Genomic DNA, 16,430 nt, shown 5'->3' on the forward strand with positions numbered 1-16,430 from the left:
TGACTGTGGGTAAGTTGCATCAGTTCTCTGACTCTCCCTTTCCTTATCTGTAAAATGGGTACTTGAGGGGCAGCTAGGTGGTGCAGTGGATAGAGCACTGGCCCTGGATTCAGGAGTACCTGAGTTCAAATCCTGTCTCAGACACTTGACACTTACTAGCTGTGTGACCCTGGGCAAGTCACTTAACCCCCATTGCCTCACAAAAAAAAAAAAGAAATTAAAATGGGTACTTGCTTTGACTATCTTACAACCTAATTATAAGGTTCAAATATTAGTTCTAAAAAATTATAAATCATTTTGTAATATCAAATGCTATTCAGTAGGCACTGAATTTGTTGAATGAAGTAGTCTAGGTGGATCTATGGAACCAAGATAGAAATGTTCTGTTGCAACATATAGTTGTCATCCCCATGGAACAATGAAGCTTTACACAGACAATAAGAAGTACAGATTTGAGTCATTATCCTGTGATTTGGATAAACTGAACAAATCTGGAGAATTGAGGTCATAATTGGGTAATTGCTTCAATTCCTCATCTTCCTCTGCCTATGGAGTCACCATCTGCTTGCTGTAAAATCTGATAGTCCTTTTAAGTTTTATTATCTCATTGAATCCTCACATAAAGCATCTGAGGAGCCTTCTATAGGTATTGTCACCCCATTTTATTGATGAGAAGACTGAGTTTAAGAGATGTAAAATGGCTTTACTTATATGTGTATACCTGGTAAGTGTTAGAAGAAGGAATTCAACCCAAGTCCTTTGCACTCCACATCCCATCAACTTTACACTACTCCTCATGAATAATCAGTCCCAGGTCTGCATACAATGCATATGTACTTACTCACTAGAATCCCCTCTAAGAAGTCCTCAGTTAACTCCAGAAAGAGGCCTCAATATCCTCTTTATCACTTCTGAGTAATGCTCTGTTATAATATAAAGTACTTTGGAAAGATGGTGAACCATGTAATAAATATCAACATCTGGCTGATACCTAGAAGAATTTTTGGTTGTTTTTAAAGGATACATTTCAACTAACTAATAAAGCCGTGACAAAAATAAGATGTTTCTCCATTTAGCTTGTGCATCACCACACTACAATATCTTTATAAATTTTGTCCTAGAAGTGTGTGGAGTATTCTGTGGAGCCACAAGTTTTGAAAAGGAAAATTTGCAATTCTTAGTAATGAGTGAGGTAAAGCTAGAATTTTTTTTCCTACAGGGAAAGGGTAGTCTTCCTATTACTCTGAACTGAGCCTACATAAAAATTTATAGCTGGTAAATGAAAATTTACCTCCAGCGTTAAGATGCTTAATTTTTTTTATTCCAAAATTATTTGTCTATCAAGTGATTTTTTTTTTAACAAGAAAAAAATAATCAACAGGAGGGACATATTCTGAAGCACTTGGGTGAATAGTCCTGACTCTTCCCATTTGAAAAGAAAGAAACCAAAGCCTTGAAAATGTAGAAGATAGTGCGACAAATAATGGATAGAATTACTGTTAGCAGGAGAAAACACATGTTCACAGCTGAATAGGTTGCCGACAAATACCGAATGCTTGTAAATTGAAGATGTAGGATATCAATTTCTAACTGAGGAGTTTTAGAAACCAGTTCTATTTCCGCTTTGACTGTCTTTATTACTATCTATCACTAGGCAGGATTCATTGTTAATGAGGAGCTTCTCTGTTTCTAGAATGCTTCCTTACTGTGGGATGGAAGAAAAATGCTAGACAGGCTCAGATAAAACCGTGATGCTTAAATGAGTAAGGACTGGCTGTATTACGAAGCATATATTGGACAATTGGTTAATGGGTCTAATTTTGTCAACTTCATGCTGAAAGGCAATACTGGGTAGAGTTTGAGGGTTGGTATTTGACCTGAATTCAAATCCTGGTTCTTCAATAGTGATAAGATGACTGGATTTGAAGTCATGCACAACTTTTGCCTCTGTCATATATTACATGTATGACTGTCACTAAGTCACTTTGCCACTCTGCGCCTCAATTTTCTCATCTATAAAGTCATTTTATAACATAATATAAAATGTTGACTATGTAGAGTGGCAGGATAACTTGCCATCAGCTTTGAGGGTGGGAGTTCCTCCATGGCAGATGGAAGGAGTAAATGATTTGGAGGTCTTTTTGCCCTTTAAAATCTCTCAATATCGATGCAGAGGACAATGTCTGTGGTAGCTAATTCAAACCCATTCAAGTCAACAAGCAGTTATTAGCTGCCTAATATGTGCCAGGCACAATATTTATTGTTTTGTAGAATAACAAAGTGTAGTAGCAAAATCACTGGCCTAGGGATGAGGACATATGTATTAGTCCTTTGCTGGATGGATGGTCCTGGGAACATTGCTTAATTTCTTTGACCCTTAGTTTCTTCATCTATAAAATGATGCCTCTCCAGCCTACATCAGAGGGTTGTGGAAAGTAAGTGAAATAAATAGAAAGGTGCTTTGAGATCCATAAACTATGTCATTATATCCATATTGGATCCTGTGCCCTGGACTAGAGCAGGGAGTGTTAGATCAAACTAGAACCTTTTGTTAATGTTGTATCTTTCACAGTCTTTGAAATTAGGGCAATTGATTCTTATAAATTAATTCATGGGGCAGCTAGGTGGCGCAGTGGATAGAGCACCGGCCCTGGAGTCAGGAGTACCTGAGTTCAAATCCGGCCTCAGACACATAACACTTACTAGCTGTGTGACCCTGAGCAAGTCACTTAACCCCAATTGCCTCACTAAAAAAAAAAATTAAAATTAAAAATAAAAATTTAAAAAAAAATTAATTCATATGGTTCCTATAAGTATGAGAGGTAGCAAAAACTAATGGATAGGCAGATGACATCAGAGCCAATTATTTGTTGTGTAGTTATTCAGTCATATCCAACTTTTCATGAACCCATTTGGGTTTTCTTGGTGACAGTGTTGGAGTAGTTAGCCATTTCCTTCTCCACTGGACTGGGAAAATATAGGTTAAGTGATTTACCCAGGATCACACAGCTATTGAGTGTCTGAGCCTGGATGAAAACTCAGGTCTTCCTGTCTCCAGTCCCATCGCTCCATCCACCTAGCTGTTAGTTATACTTAGGTTCAAATCCCAACTTTGCCATATATGTCTGTTTCATCATTGGCAAGTCACTTCAATTATGAGTGCCCTGGGCAACCTCTAAGGCTGTAAGTTGTAAGAAAAGCACTAAGAAGAACTGACAAGAGCATTTCTTCACTGTGAACTCCATATTCCAATGAAATCATACAGCTTCATTCCCTGGACTATCCATTCATAAAAAGTTCAAACCTTATCCCCTAAGCCTACCCATTCTCTATAATGGGAGAGGCAGGATATTATAGTGGACAGAGATCTGCGATTGAGTTCAAGAAGACTTGGGTTTGAGATAAAGATACAGACTACATGTATGTATGACCAGGGACAAATTACTTAGTTTCTCAATCACTGAGGAAATTCTCCAAAATCATAAAATTTAGGTAAATTACAATTTTATTTCTGTGAAAGTAGAGGGAACTTACACAAAGGAAGGTCTATAGCCCAAGGAACCAAAAATAAACATATACATACATTCATTTATTAATAGAATCAGATAACATAGGAGGTACATGTTAAACATATATAAATATACATATCTACAAACACAAACACATATACATATGTGACAGATCTATACAGACAGGTGATAGATAAATGTGAGTCAATATTTTTTTCCTTCTTCTGGTTGTGGCATTTGCTATCTATATGATCAAGCAAACGCTTATTATATACTTGCTATGCACCAAGCATTGTACTAAATACTGGGGATACAAAGCAAAAATTTAAATATGTGTGTGTGTGTATGTGTGTGTGTGTGTGTGTGTGTGTGTGCAGTTCTTGTCCTGAAAAAGTTTATACTATAGTGAGAAAGGCTACATATATGTATCTGTATAAACACATAATTATATGTATATATATATATATTCACACACATATTAAATTTGGCCCTTATAATTTGTATGTGTATCTTAGTACATACAAGTGATATCAAATCTAATCCAATAACCATTTATTAAGCACCTATTATATGCCAGAAACTTTGCTAAAGGCTGGGTATTTATTGTTTTTCAATTGTGTCAAACTCTTCATAACCCCTTTTGGGGTTTTCTTGGCAAGGATACTAGAGTGGTTTGCCCTTTCCTCTTCTAAGTCATTTTATACATGAGGACACTGAGACAAACAGGGTTAAGTGATTTGCCAGAATCACACAGTTACTAAGTATCTGAGGCTACTTTTGAAGTTAGGAAGAGGAATCTTCCTGACTCCAGGCCTTGCCCTCTATGCACTGGACCACCTAGCTTCTCAAGGTCTGGGGATACAATTAATGAAGAATAAAAACATTTTATACTCTTAAAGAGCTTCTAGTCTTATGGGGGACACAACACACAAAAGGAAGCAGGGAAGCTAGGGACCAGTTAGTCCAGGGGTTACCCCATGAGAGCATCTTGTCCTATGGAATTGAAATCAGGCCAAGATGTTTATGAAGATTGGAGTGGCCTGAACAGTCCAGTTTCTCCCCTCTATAAAGGAATGCATTGGGAGGAGTTTGGTACTTCTCCTTCCACTCCTCCAATCAGTGGAGAGAAGAGACTGAGTAAAGTGGTATCAGTCAAAGCTTAACCTGGGAAGGGCATCTTGTTAATGGAGTTGAAACCAGGCCAGCATCAGATACTTAGTGTAGTGGGGAGACATATGAAGAGTATATGGCTTTCAAATGATCTCTCCTAGATTTATTTTCCAGGTCAGCTGTTTTTCCAAGGAGATATTTCACATTACTCTCTATTTTCTCATTCAATTGGATTTGCTTTACTGTGTCTTGGTTTCTCATAAGGTCACTAGCTTCCATTTGTTCAATCCTAATCCTTAGGCAATTATTTTCATCAGACAGTTTTTTAATCTTTTCCATTTGGCTTTTCAAACTGTTGACTTTTTTCTCATGATTCTCCTGCATTGCTCTCATTTCTCTTTCCATTCCTTCCTCTCTTTCTCTACATCTTCTTTCTCTCCTACTTTCTCTTCAAAGTCCCTTTTGAGAGCTTCCATGGCCTGAGTCCAGTTCATATTTTTCTTGGAAGCTTTGGATGTTGGAGCTTTGACCCTGTTATTATCTTCTTCTTCTGAGGTTATATTGCAGTCTACCTTTACCCCAAAGAAGTTTTCAATGGTCTTCTGCTTTCTCTGCCTACTCATCCTGGCTTACTATTTCTTGGCTTTTTACTCCTTCTTAAAGTGCTTCCAGGACACACTGTTTGTGCTACAGCGTGGCCCAGGGGGTGATTGGGCTTCTTCTCAGCCTGCCTGGCTTTTGAGTAATCATGGCCGCTTTCTCTTTGACCCGGAAACAAAAGTCTGATTGAACTCTGATTCTCTATGGTCAGAAGCTTGGCGTGCTTTTGCCCCTCCCCCACTGGGCCACCACCACTGGATTCAGCCCACTGGTTCAGACCCAGGGCGCTTTGCCCCAACTCCAGTAGATACTGCCTCCACTTCACCCCGGGCCTACCCCCAAACCCCCTCACCAGTCAGTGATCGGAGTCTCAGAAGCTGCTGGTGCTGAAGACTCTGGCATGTGCTGTTAGCACTGTCCCTGGCTGGGTCCGGACTGCATGATGAGTTTTTCAGCCTGATCTGTAGGTGTTCGGAATTGTCCTCTTTTGCGGAGAAATAGTCTCACTCTGTTCTTATGTGCATTAGGCTGTTCTGGGTTTTGATTTTTTTGCTGCATTATTTGGGCGTGAGTGGACTGGTTTATCTGGAGCCTGTGGGAGTCACAGCCTCTCCTCCACCATATTTCTGGGGCCAGAATTGGGCTTGTGGTCTCCTGGGTCCAGGGCTGGTGCATTGTCCACTGTGTCACCTAACTAACCCATGATAACATCTTTAACATAGGGTTGAGGTATAGGAGAAATAGACTGGGGGAGGGGGAAGGGGAGAGATGGTCTGGGGAGAGATTGTTCACATGAAGGAAACAAGAAAAAAGCTTATGGAGGGGAGGGGAAGAGGGGGAAGGAATTGGGGAGTGAGGGAACCTTAATATCATCAGAATTGGCTCAAAGAAGGACTAACATACATACTCAAGTAGGTATATTAATATATTTTTGCCCTGAGGGGAGGGGAGAGAGATAAGAGGGGTGGGGAGAGGGGAAGGAGGGAAGGGCAGATTGGGGGGAGAGAGCAGTATAAAAGCAAAACACTGTTTGAGGAAGGTAAAGATGTTCTGCATTACTGCACAAGTAATGACATATTGAATTGCTTGATTTCATAGGTAGGGTTGAGGAGGGAGGGAGGAAGAAAATTTGGAACGAATTAGCTCAAAGAACTTAAAGGTCATCAGAGTTGGCTCATGGAGGGAATAACATTCACACTCAGTTGAGAGGTGTAATCTATTTAACATTACAGTGAAAGTATGAGGGGAAGAGATAAGCAAGGAAGGGTGAAAAAAAGGGAGTGCAGAGTAGGGGAGGGGACAGTCAGAAGTTAAACACTTTTGAGGATGAATAGGTTAAAAGAAGATAGAAAATAGAGTAAATATCATGGGAAGGGAATAGGATGGAGGGAAATAGTTATGATGATTGATTATAATGGCAAAACATATGGTACCTACTTTACTGGGCTAATATGAAGAAAATTCTTTGTCAAGTTTAAGGTACTTTATCAGCTTGTGATGAACGAGGATACTATCAGAAAAATCTGGAAAGACCTACATGAACTGAAGCAGAGGTGAAATGTACTGTATACAAATAACATCAGTAGTGCATGATGATCTTCTGGGAAGCATGTGGTTATTTTCAGCAAGGCAATGATCCAATATAACCCTGAAGGACTTATGAAAATTGTAACCCATCTATAGAGAAAGAAGTGATAGTATCTTAAAATAGATGGAAACACATTTTTAAAATTTTTTTTCCTCTTTGACAACTTCTCAATCTGAAGTTTTGGGGCTTTTTTTGACTGTTTTCTCTCACAACCCTAGCTAATATGGGATTGTTATTCCATGACTACTCATGTATAACTTATTTTGAAATGCTTGGAGTTCTAGTGGGTGGGGGGTGGGAATGGAGGAGGAAGAGAAGTTGGAACACAGATTTTTTTAAAAAATTGATGTTAAAATTTGCTTTTACATATATTTTGGAAAATAAAATTCTATTCAATAAATAAATAAATATTTTTTTAAAAGAGTATATGGCGGGGCAGCTAGATGGCACAGTGGTTAAAGCACTGGCCCTGGATTCAGGAGTACCTGAGTTCAAATCCAGCCTCAGACACTTAACACTTACTAGCTGTGTGACCCTGGGCAAGTCACTTAACCCCCATTGCCCCACAAAAAATAATAAAATAAAATAAAATAAAAAGAGTATATGGCAATGCACAAGCATTGGAAGTGGCCTAAGAAAGGCTTCCTACAGGAGCTGGTGTTTGAGTTGAGACTTAAATAAAGCCTAAGGATGTTAATAAGTGATCTGAGGAAGAACTTTCCAGAATTGCGATTGTTAGGACACAGAAATGGGAGATGGAACTTTATAGGTGATGAATTTCTAGTAGGTCAATTTAACTGGATTGTAGAGTTGGAGGAGAGTAACATGTAGAGAGACCAAAAAACAGGGAGGAGCCAGGTAATAAAGTGCTTTAAATAAGAAATAGAGAAGTGTATATGTCATCCTAGAAGTGCCAGCAAGTCACTAGGATTTAGTGGGTGTGTGTAAGGAGGTGAGATGGTCAGAAATTTATTTTTAGAAAATGATTTTGGAAGCTGTATGAAGTGCAGAGAGACTGGAAGGAGGGGATCATATGAGAAGGTTAACTTTATGATTCTTGGCTTCTACTTTTGCAAAGAAGAAATAATTAAACCATACTATCTTCCCCACATGGTTGTTGTAAGGGAAAGTATAATTTTTAGAGAGAAATATTATATAAATAAAGTCAATAATATTTTTCTCTGTGTTTCTAAAAATATTTAGGGACTAAAATGATAGAGGATATGAAGCTATAAACTATTCAATTAGATATGCCTGAAAGAAATATACAATATATGTCTTATTATATAATAAATAGATATAATTTATTATATAAAATATGTGTGTGTATGTATTATATATGTAAGTATATATTTGATTCACATGACAAGAGCATACATAGGTCAACTTACTTCTCATGGTATGTTTGTGTATCATGAAAGTGTGTTTGGGCTAAAGTGAAAGAAAAAAAATAACATTATCATGCCTGCTTTAAGATTTGCAAAACACTGGGTATTGGGAGTCTGGTCCATGTGCAGACTCCATCAGCTTGCTTGACTGATACAACAATCATTCATTCATCCATCCATCTATCTATCCATCCATCCATCCAATCCAATCTAATCCACTAGAATAAGGTGAAGGGTCCTAACAGCTATGGCTGATAGATATATCTCCCTAATTGTCTTAGTGCAACATTACAAAGCACACAGAAGTGGCCTGCAAACTAGGGCCTTTTCAATGTTGTTGGTTAATATTGCTTATATGCATATCAGAGTTCATTCCTGATTTTATGAAAGAAATGTGAGGGTTGGGGGAAAGGGTTTTCCGTTTTCCTCAAAAAGGTAGCCTGGAGTTTAATTCTGATATCTCTGCTATCTTACTCTTATTTGGGTAGAGAGGTCCATGCTTTGAAACTTTGTCACTGTTTATCATTGGCAGAGATTTAAGTATACCAGACATATTTAGCATGGAGTTGGCTTAATGAACTTTGTTAGATACTTTGCCTGCTCTACTTCAGCATCCTATAAATCTTTTGGCTTTAGGCAACCTTTATCTTATCTATGAATCATGCACATTTATGTAATCATGTCAGCCTTTGCTTATCTTTAAAATGAAGAGGTTGGATTAAACAATATCTAAAATTCCTCCAAGCACAAAAATTCTAAGATGTATTTTGCCAGTCAAGTTATATCAGAAGAATAATTTTTAAAAGTGAGTTTAAGGAAAAAAAATTAAAGTTGTAATAGAACCACTGTACCATTTAATCAAAGGTCATTAGGAACAAGATTTAAATTTTCTTGATAACTGCTGAGGTAGGTTTTAAGTATTTCGTTTCATATAGAGTATTGTATACCCACAAACACGCAAATGGTTTTTGAGAGATTGTGAGTAAAGAATTAGGAATTTGTCATTCAATTTTATCCCCAAAATCTTCTCACTTAGCCATCTACTATGGATTTGATTATATTCTTAATGCTTTTCCATTTTCTCCTTGGATAACTCTATTCCTTTCTCTTTGATTTCCTTATCACAAATAGAGAATTGTGAAGGGATGGCAAATTCCCACATCATGACCTACTGTATGAGGGGAGAGCGAGAAAGAGAGAGAGTGAAAGAGAGAGAGGAGAGAGAGGAGAGAGAGAGGGAGAGAGAGAGAGAGAGAGAGAGAGAGAAGGGAAGAAAGGAAAGAGAAACATAAAAAAAAAGAGATTAAAATGTTACTTTAAAAAACCCAAAACATCCTTTTCTGATTTCTCCCAGTGATCCTGACTCTTCTCTCCCTAAATTACTTTGACTAATTTAATATATATCTATTTATTTATCTAACTATAGACAGCATTGATTCCTCTGTGTACTTATTTCCTCCACCCCCCACAAATGGATCATAAGCTTGAGGCCAGGGATGGTCATTTTAGCTTTATTTCTCCAGAACCACTGAATAGTAAAATAAATCTCTTTAGAGATTAATAATCAGACATCTGGAGACAGCATGGCATAGTGGTTAGAATTCTGGGGCTGTCAGGGAGAAATTTGTTTAAATACAACTATTGAAAACTCATAATTTCAGAATCTTTGTTGATTATTTCATACTTATCCTGTATATATCTTGCTTTTTATATATTTATTTGCATGTTGTCTACTCCATTAGATTGTAAGATCCCAGAGAATAGGGATTGTCTTTTGTATCTTTTTTGTATACCCAGTGCTAAACACAATGCCTTGGACCTATGAAAAATGAGTATTTGTAACCAATATCTTGTGGAGATTCAGAGTTCCCCATTCCAAAGTCCCTGACCTTTAGAGGTCCAGTTTTCTCCTTCATAATAAGATTGCATTGAATCTCTTCATCTTGGTTAAACCCATCCGAGCTTTCTAGGAAGTTAGGGTTGAAAAAATCCATTGTGTTTGATCAAGCTTGGGAGGACACACGATAGATCCTTTTGTCTAGATAGCTGACGGCTGGAAAAGGTCTGACTAAAGATAACTTCTTTGACCCGGGGTCTTCCCATTGAAAGGGGTACACATTATTTGAATTGCTCGCCCAATGCTGGGTGTGGTCTGGTATAGCCCTTCATTTTAAGATTAGCTTACCCCCAAATTACGTTTGATTGCTGAACACCTCTGTATATGAGCTCTCTCTCTCTCTCTCTCTCTATATATATATATATGGCTATAGATAGTTTTGATTATTTCATGTAAAACTTGATATCTTTTGATCATCTATCACTTGGAGAATGGCTCTTATTTTAACAAATTTGACTCAGTTCTCTATGTGTTTGAGAAATGAGGCTGTAAGAAAAATTTGCTTCAAATTTTTTTCACAGTTACTACTGCTAACTGCATTTTCCCTCCATCCTATTCCCTCCCTAAGACTTTACTCTATTTGCTATCTTCTTTTACCCTATCATTCCTCAAAGTGTTTTGCTTCTATTGCCCCCTCCCTTCTTTCACCTCCCCCCCCCTTCCCCCTCCTACTTTCCTGCAGGGTAAGATAGATTACTATACCTAAACAAATGTGTATGTTATTCCCTCTTTGAGCCAATCTGATGAGAATAAGGTTCACTCACTCCAAAGTACCTCCCCCATCTTCCCCTCCACTGTATAAGCCTTTTTTTTTTTTTGTGGTGGGGCAATTGGGGTTAAGTGACTTGCCAGGGTCACACAGCTAGTTAAGTGTCCAGTGTCTGGGGCTGGATTTGAACTCAGGTCCTCCTGAATCCAGGGCTGGTGTTTTATCCACTGCGCCACCCTAGCTGCCCTGTATAAGCCCTTTTTAAAAAATTTTTTTTACGTGAGATACTTTATCCCATTTAAACTCTCCCTTTTCCTTTCTTTAAGATATCATTCCTTCATTTCCAACTCACACCTGTGCCCTGTGTCTAAATATACTCCACCCAGCTGCCCTAATAATGAGAAAGTTCTTTTGAGTTACAAGTATAATCTTCCCATGTAGGAATGTAAACAGTTTAACCTTTTAATATCCCTTATGACTTACTTATTGCCTATTTACCTTTTTATGCTTCTCTAGGGTCTTGTTATTTGAAAGTCAAATTTTCTATTCAGCTCAGGTCTTTTCATCAAGAATACCTGAAAGTCCTCTTTTTCCAATGAATTCTCCTTTTTTCCACTGAAGGATTATACCTCAGTGGGCTGAGTTCCAGAAGCAGCAGCTGCTGCAACTGATTCAGAGCTTCCCAAAGCCTACTTTGCTGGAGGTGGTTCTGTGCTGGGATTGGGTCCATCTGACATAGCCTGCACTGGGCTGTGCTCCACCTCTCATCCTGGTACAAACAGACCTTTCCTGCTGACCTTCTAAGTTGTCTTTGGCTGGAAAATGATTTCACCCTGTCCTTTTGTGGGTTCTGCTGCTCCAGGAATTGTCTTATGGCATTATCTGAAGGCATCTGGGGAGGGGTCTTGGGGAGAATTCACGGCAAATCACTGCCTTTCCTCTGATATCTATGCTCTGTCTCTCCCTCTCTCAAAATTTTTAATCAATCATAGAACATATAGGTGCTTATAAATGTTTCTTATTGATTGATTACAGGTGTGACCCCCAGACAGGTCACTTAAACCTCTATGCTTTAATCAACTCCATAGGCCTTACCAAGAAGTCATTATTAGATTGTACTGGGTTGATTACCAAAAGTTCCCACTCTTGGTATTTCATATGCCGATTTAATTACAGATCCTTTCCCTATGTTTGTTATTATTTCCAATAGACCATTTAGGCTAAAAATCGAGAGTCTCTCACACTAGGTCTTCTTATTTACTCATTTTGCTCCAACCTCCTTCAAGAAAGTTTATAGAAATAGGGATAGGAAGGAGAGAGACAGGTGCCTAGACATCTGATTTCATTTGTATAGGGACCTCCCAGCTGAAGGTACTCTGTTTATACAGGTTCGATTCCTTCTCTGTTACTTATAGTCTTGAAGAGTTACCTAGATAGCACTGAGAGTTTAAGAGACATATGATACAATATAAGTAAAATCTATTTCCTGTGATATTTTCCATTTATGTCTTAATATGTCTCAATATTTATTGAATCATTTTTATATGTTCATTTTTCAGTGGTTTCAGATATTCTTTCACCAATGTTTCCCTCTTATTTTTATGGTTGTATAAGGATGACAATGATACATGAGTTAGGCAATATGAAAATCAGGGATGTTTACATAGAGGTTAGTGCTTTGATGAATACAGATTTAAAAAAAAGTAATTCTGATACTCATTTAACAATATGCATACCCTTCCTTTTGCTTATGAAGAACATAAGAAAAAGAACTCATTTAATTCACCACAATTTCCTTTCCACTTCTGGAAAACTCTTTTCCCTATCTGTACCTTTCTTGAGGAGTCATTGAAGAGCACTGCTTTTTTCTGATCTCTAATATTTCCATTTTATTCCTTACCTACCACATACAAGAGTAGGGTAATACAGGGATAGGTCTCTAACTTGGACTCTGGATGACTTGAGTTCAAATCCAACTCAGACACTTATATTGCAGGATAAGACTAGGTAAGTTATTTAATATTTGTCTGTCATAGCTTCCTTATTTGTGAAATGGAGATAAAAATAGAACCTCCTCCCAGAGTAGTTGTGAGGATAAAAATGGGACAAATTTTGGTAGCTAGATGGTGCAGAGGTAGAGTGGTAGTACTGGAGTCAGGGAAGACTTGAATACAAAATCTAACTTCAGACACTTGTTATCTCTATGATGCTGGCCAAGTAACTGAATCTCTATTTGTCTCTTTCCTCAAATGTAAAATGGGGATAATAATTGCACTTACTCTCCAGGGTTTTTGTGATGATCAAATGAAATAATATTTGTAAAGAGCTTAACACAGTGTCTGGCACCTAAAAGGTGCTTAAGAAATGCATTTCTTTCCTTCCTCCTTCCTCCTTCCTCCTTCCTCCTTCCTCCTTTCCTCTCTTCCCCCCTCTCCTGTACTAGAATGCCAATAAAGGCTTGTTTACTGACTTACTCTTGTAAATTTTCTTATTATAAGCATTCATTAAATACCTTTGCTTTGAGCTAACTGTACTCTGCTTAGATAATATTAGTAAGAATATTGGGATAAGGTATTCATTGAGCTTTTCAGTAGATATCCCTATCTACTCAATGAACTATTTCTACCCAAGAAATCCTATGAACCTTGATAGCTTGTGTACAGGAATCTGGACACATGTAAGAATGACTACTACCCAAAGTTATTGGAGGAGAGACAATTTGTGAATCAAGAAATGCTTCCCAAAGGAAGAGTTACCTTAAGGAATTCATGATTCAAAGAGACCATGGTGAAGAGAGATTGTATTTATTGTGTTGACTTTTCAATTTTGAATAGTACAAATAAAGTTGCTAACATATCTATATCTTTTGCCCCAGAGGTTTTATGAATATAGAACAAGAAGTCATTAACAAAGAGGCTCCATATGTACTATGTTTATTCATAATATCATCTTTTGTGTTAGCAAAAATTGGAAATACATTGGGGGCAGCTAGGTGGCACAGTGGATAAAGCACCAGCCCTGGATTCAGTAGGACCTGAGTTCAAATTCAGCCTTAGACACTTGACAGTTAACTAGCTGTGTGACCCTGGGCAAGTTACTTAACCCTCATTGCCCCGCAAAAATAAAATAATAATAATAATAATAAAATTGGAAATACAGTCAATGTTCATTAATTGAAGAATGGATAAACAAATTGAGATCCATGGATGCAATGGAAATAGTGAACATGATAATAAAAGAATCATGCAAAGACTTACAGGAACTGAAGCAAAGCAAATTAAACAGAGCCAAGAAAACAGTATTCATTATCCCCACAACAATGTAAATGGAAAGAAAAACTTCGGAAAACAATTGAAACTGAATGTTGTGAAATTATATTGTAAATGCTGTGAAAGAATAAGCTTGAGGGACAGCTAGGTTGCATAGTGGATAGGGCACTGGCCCTGGATTCAAGAGGACCTGAGTTCAAATCTGACCTCAGACAAACTAGCTGTGTGACCCTGGGCAAGCCACTTAACCCCAATTGCCTCACAAAAAAAAAAAAAAAGAATAAGTTTGGCCCCAAAGATTAGATAAGAAGATAATTCCTCTTGCTCTTTAGCAGAGGTGGCAAGTGACAATCCATGGCTATGTAACATTTTATGCATTGAAGTAGTAATTTTTTTTATTAATTCCCATGTTTATAAGACATAAGAGGATTGATATAGTAGAAAATCTAGGGTAATGTAAAAATATATATATATCACTAATTTTGGGGGGGGCAGGGCAATGAGGGTTAAGTGACTTGCCCAGGGTCACACAGCTAGCTATTAAGTGTCTGAGGCCGGATTTGAACTCAGGTCCTCCTGAATCCAGGGTCAGTGCTTTATCTATTGTGCCACCTAGTTAACCCCCCAATTTTTTTTTAATCAATGAAGACAACCTCCATAGAGGTTCTGTAGTAAATACACAGATTATCCCTTTAAGGGAATTTTGAGTGCACTGCAACTAACAGGAAGCCTTCTCTACCCCCTCATAATTCTAGTAACTTCCTATTGTTAATTATTTTCCTATTTAACTTATATGTATATAGGTTCTATATTTGCTTGCATATCATCATCCTCATTAGATTTTTTTTTTTTTGCGTGGGGCCACGGGGGTTAAGTGACTTGGCCAAGGTCACACAGCTAGTATGTGTCAAGTGTCTGAGGTCGGATTTGAACCCAGGTACTCCTGAATCCAGGGCCGGTGCTTTATCCACTGTGCCACCTAGCTGCCCCCCATCCTCATTAGCTTTTAAAGTCCTTGAAAGCCTCTTTTAATTATTTTTTTTCATGACTGGTTGACACAATGCCTGACACATAGTAGGTACTTAATAAATGCTTCTTGAATGATTGACTGATTGAATTGAAAATAAGACAACATTTTTATACCTCAGAAGATAGAGGGAATATTAGAACTGAAAGCAAAAATATTTACATTTTTTTAAAGCAATGTTTTTATGATTCTCAATGAAAAGGCTGATGGGGAAATAAATAAACACACTCAAATTACTGTTAAGGCAGTTAAGGCAAGTTCAGTTTAATAGGAACTCGGTAATATCCTTACTTACCTACATACTCATAAAGAGAACAATTGACTATGCAAAATATCAGGGATTACAAACTATAGGAAATTGCACTTTGGTGCCTCAAAGTGCTTTATCACCAACTACTTTCCATCTGCCCTAACCTTCTGGCAGTCTATATGGAATGTAAATAATTTGAAAAGAGTCAGTGTGCATTCTAATAACTTTTTAAAATTGTTATCCAGATAGACATTTGCTATGGTAGAAATTCTCAGACTTGGCAAATGAGTTATGCAACTGACATATATATATATTTTCAGGTTGGCTGCCTATGTACACCTAGTCTTCTCTGTTTACATTTGTGATTTATAATTGATTCATGACAAATACTTTGCTTTGTCCTTTGAGCCTTGGTCATATTTTGTTTTCCTTTCTTTTTGTGTAGAAATCTTGTGAAAGTTTACACAAGTTTATTGCATCAACTGTAACAAATGTTCAAACAAGACATCAGGAAAAGTTGGATTTTTACTTTATTATTATTATTATTATTATTATTATTACTTCACATCAGCATTTGAATGTGCTCATATTGCTCCATCCTAAATTGGTTCAAGTGATATTGACATAGCAATTTGAAACATTTCTCTGTAATATTACTTAAAGGTTTGTTTGTTTTTGTGGTGGGCACAGGTAGTGAATATTTTGGAAAGGTAAAGGGATCTGGACTTGAGTATTCATGGGTATTGGTAACTGCTAATGTGGAAAAATCTTCCACTGATGAAGACTGATAATATGTTCAGAAATTTTATCAACAGTTGCCTAAGGGCAGTAAGAGATTAATGGTCTGTAGTCTATAAGTAAAGGTCCCTAGACACATAGAAAATACAAGTTGACATAGGAATTGAATGTAGGTCTTTCTGACTTCATGACCTTCTGTCTCTTATATAGTGGTCCTTCTCAGTATGCCTTATGGACTAGGAAAAAAAAATAGAGTAAGCAGAATGAGAAGTAGTTTTGCATAGTGGAATCTAGGAGGTTTTAATTGATATAATACAAATATAAATAATGAAAAATATAGCATAT

Source organism: Dromiciops gliroides, chromosome 5, assembly GCF_019393635.1.
Source record: "Dromiciops gliroides isolate mDroGli1 chromosome 5, mDroGli1.pri, whole genome shotgun sequence".
Classification (NCBI taxonomy): domain Eukaryota; kingdom Metazoa; phylum Chordata; class Mammalia; order Microbiotheria; family Microbiotheriidae; genus Dromiciops; species Dromiciops gliroides.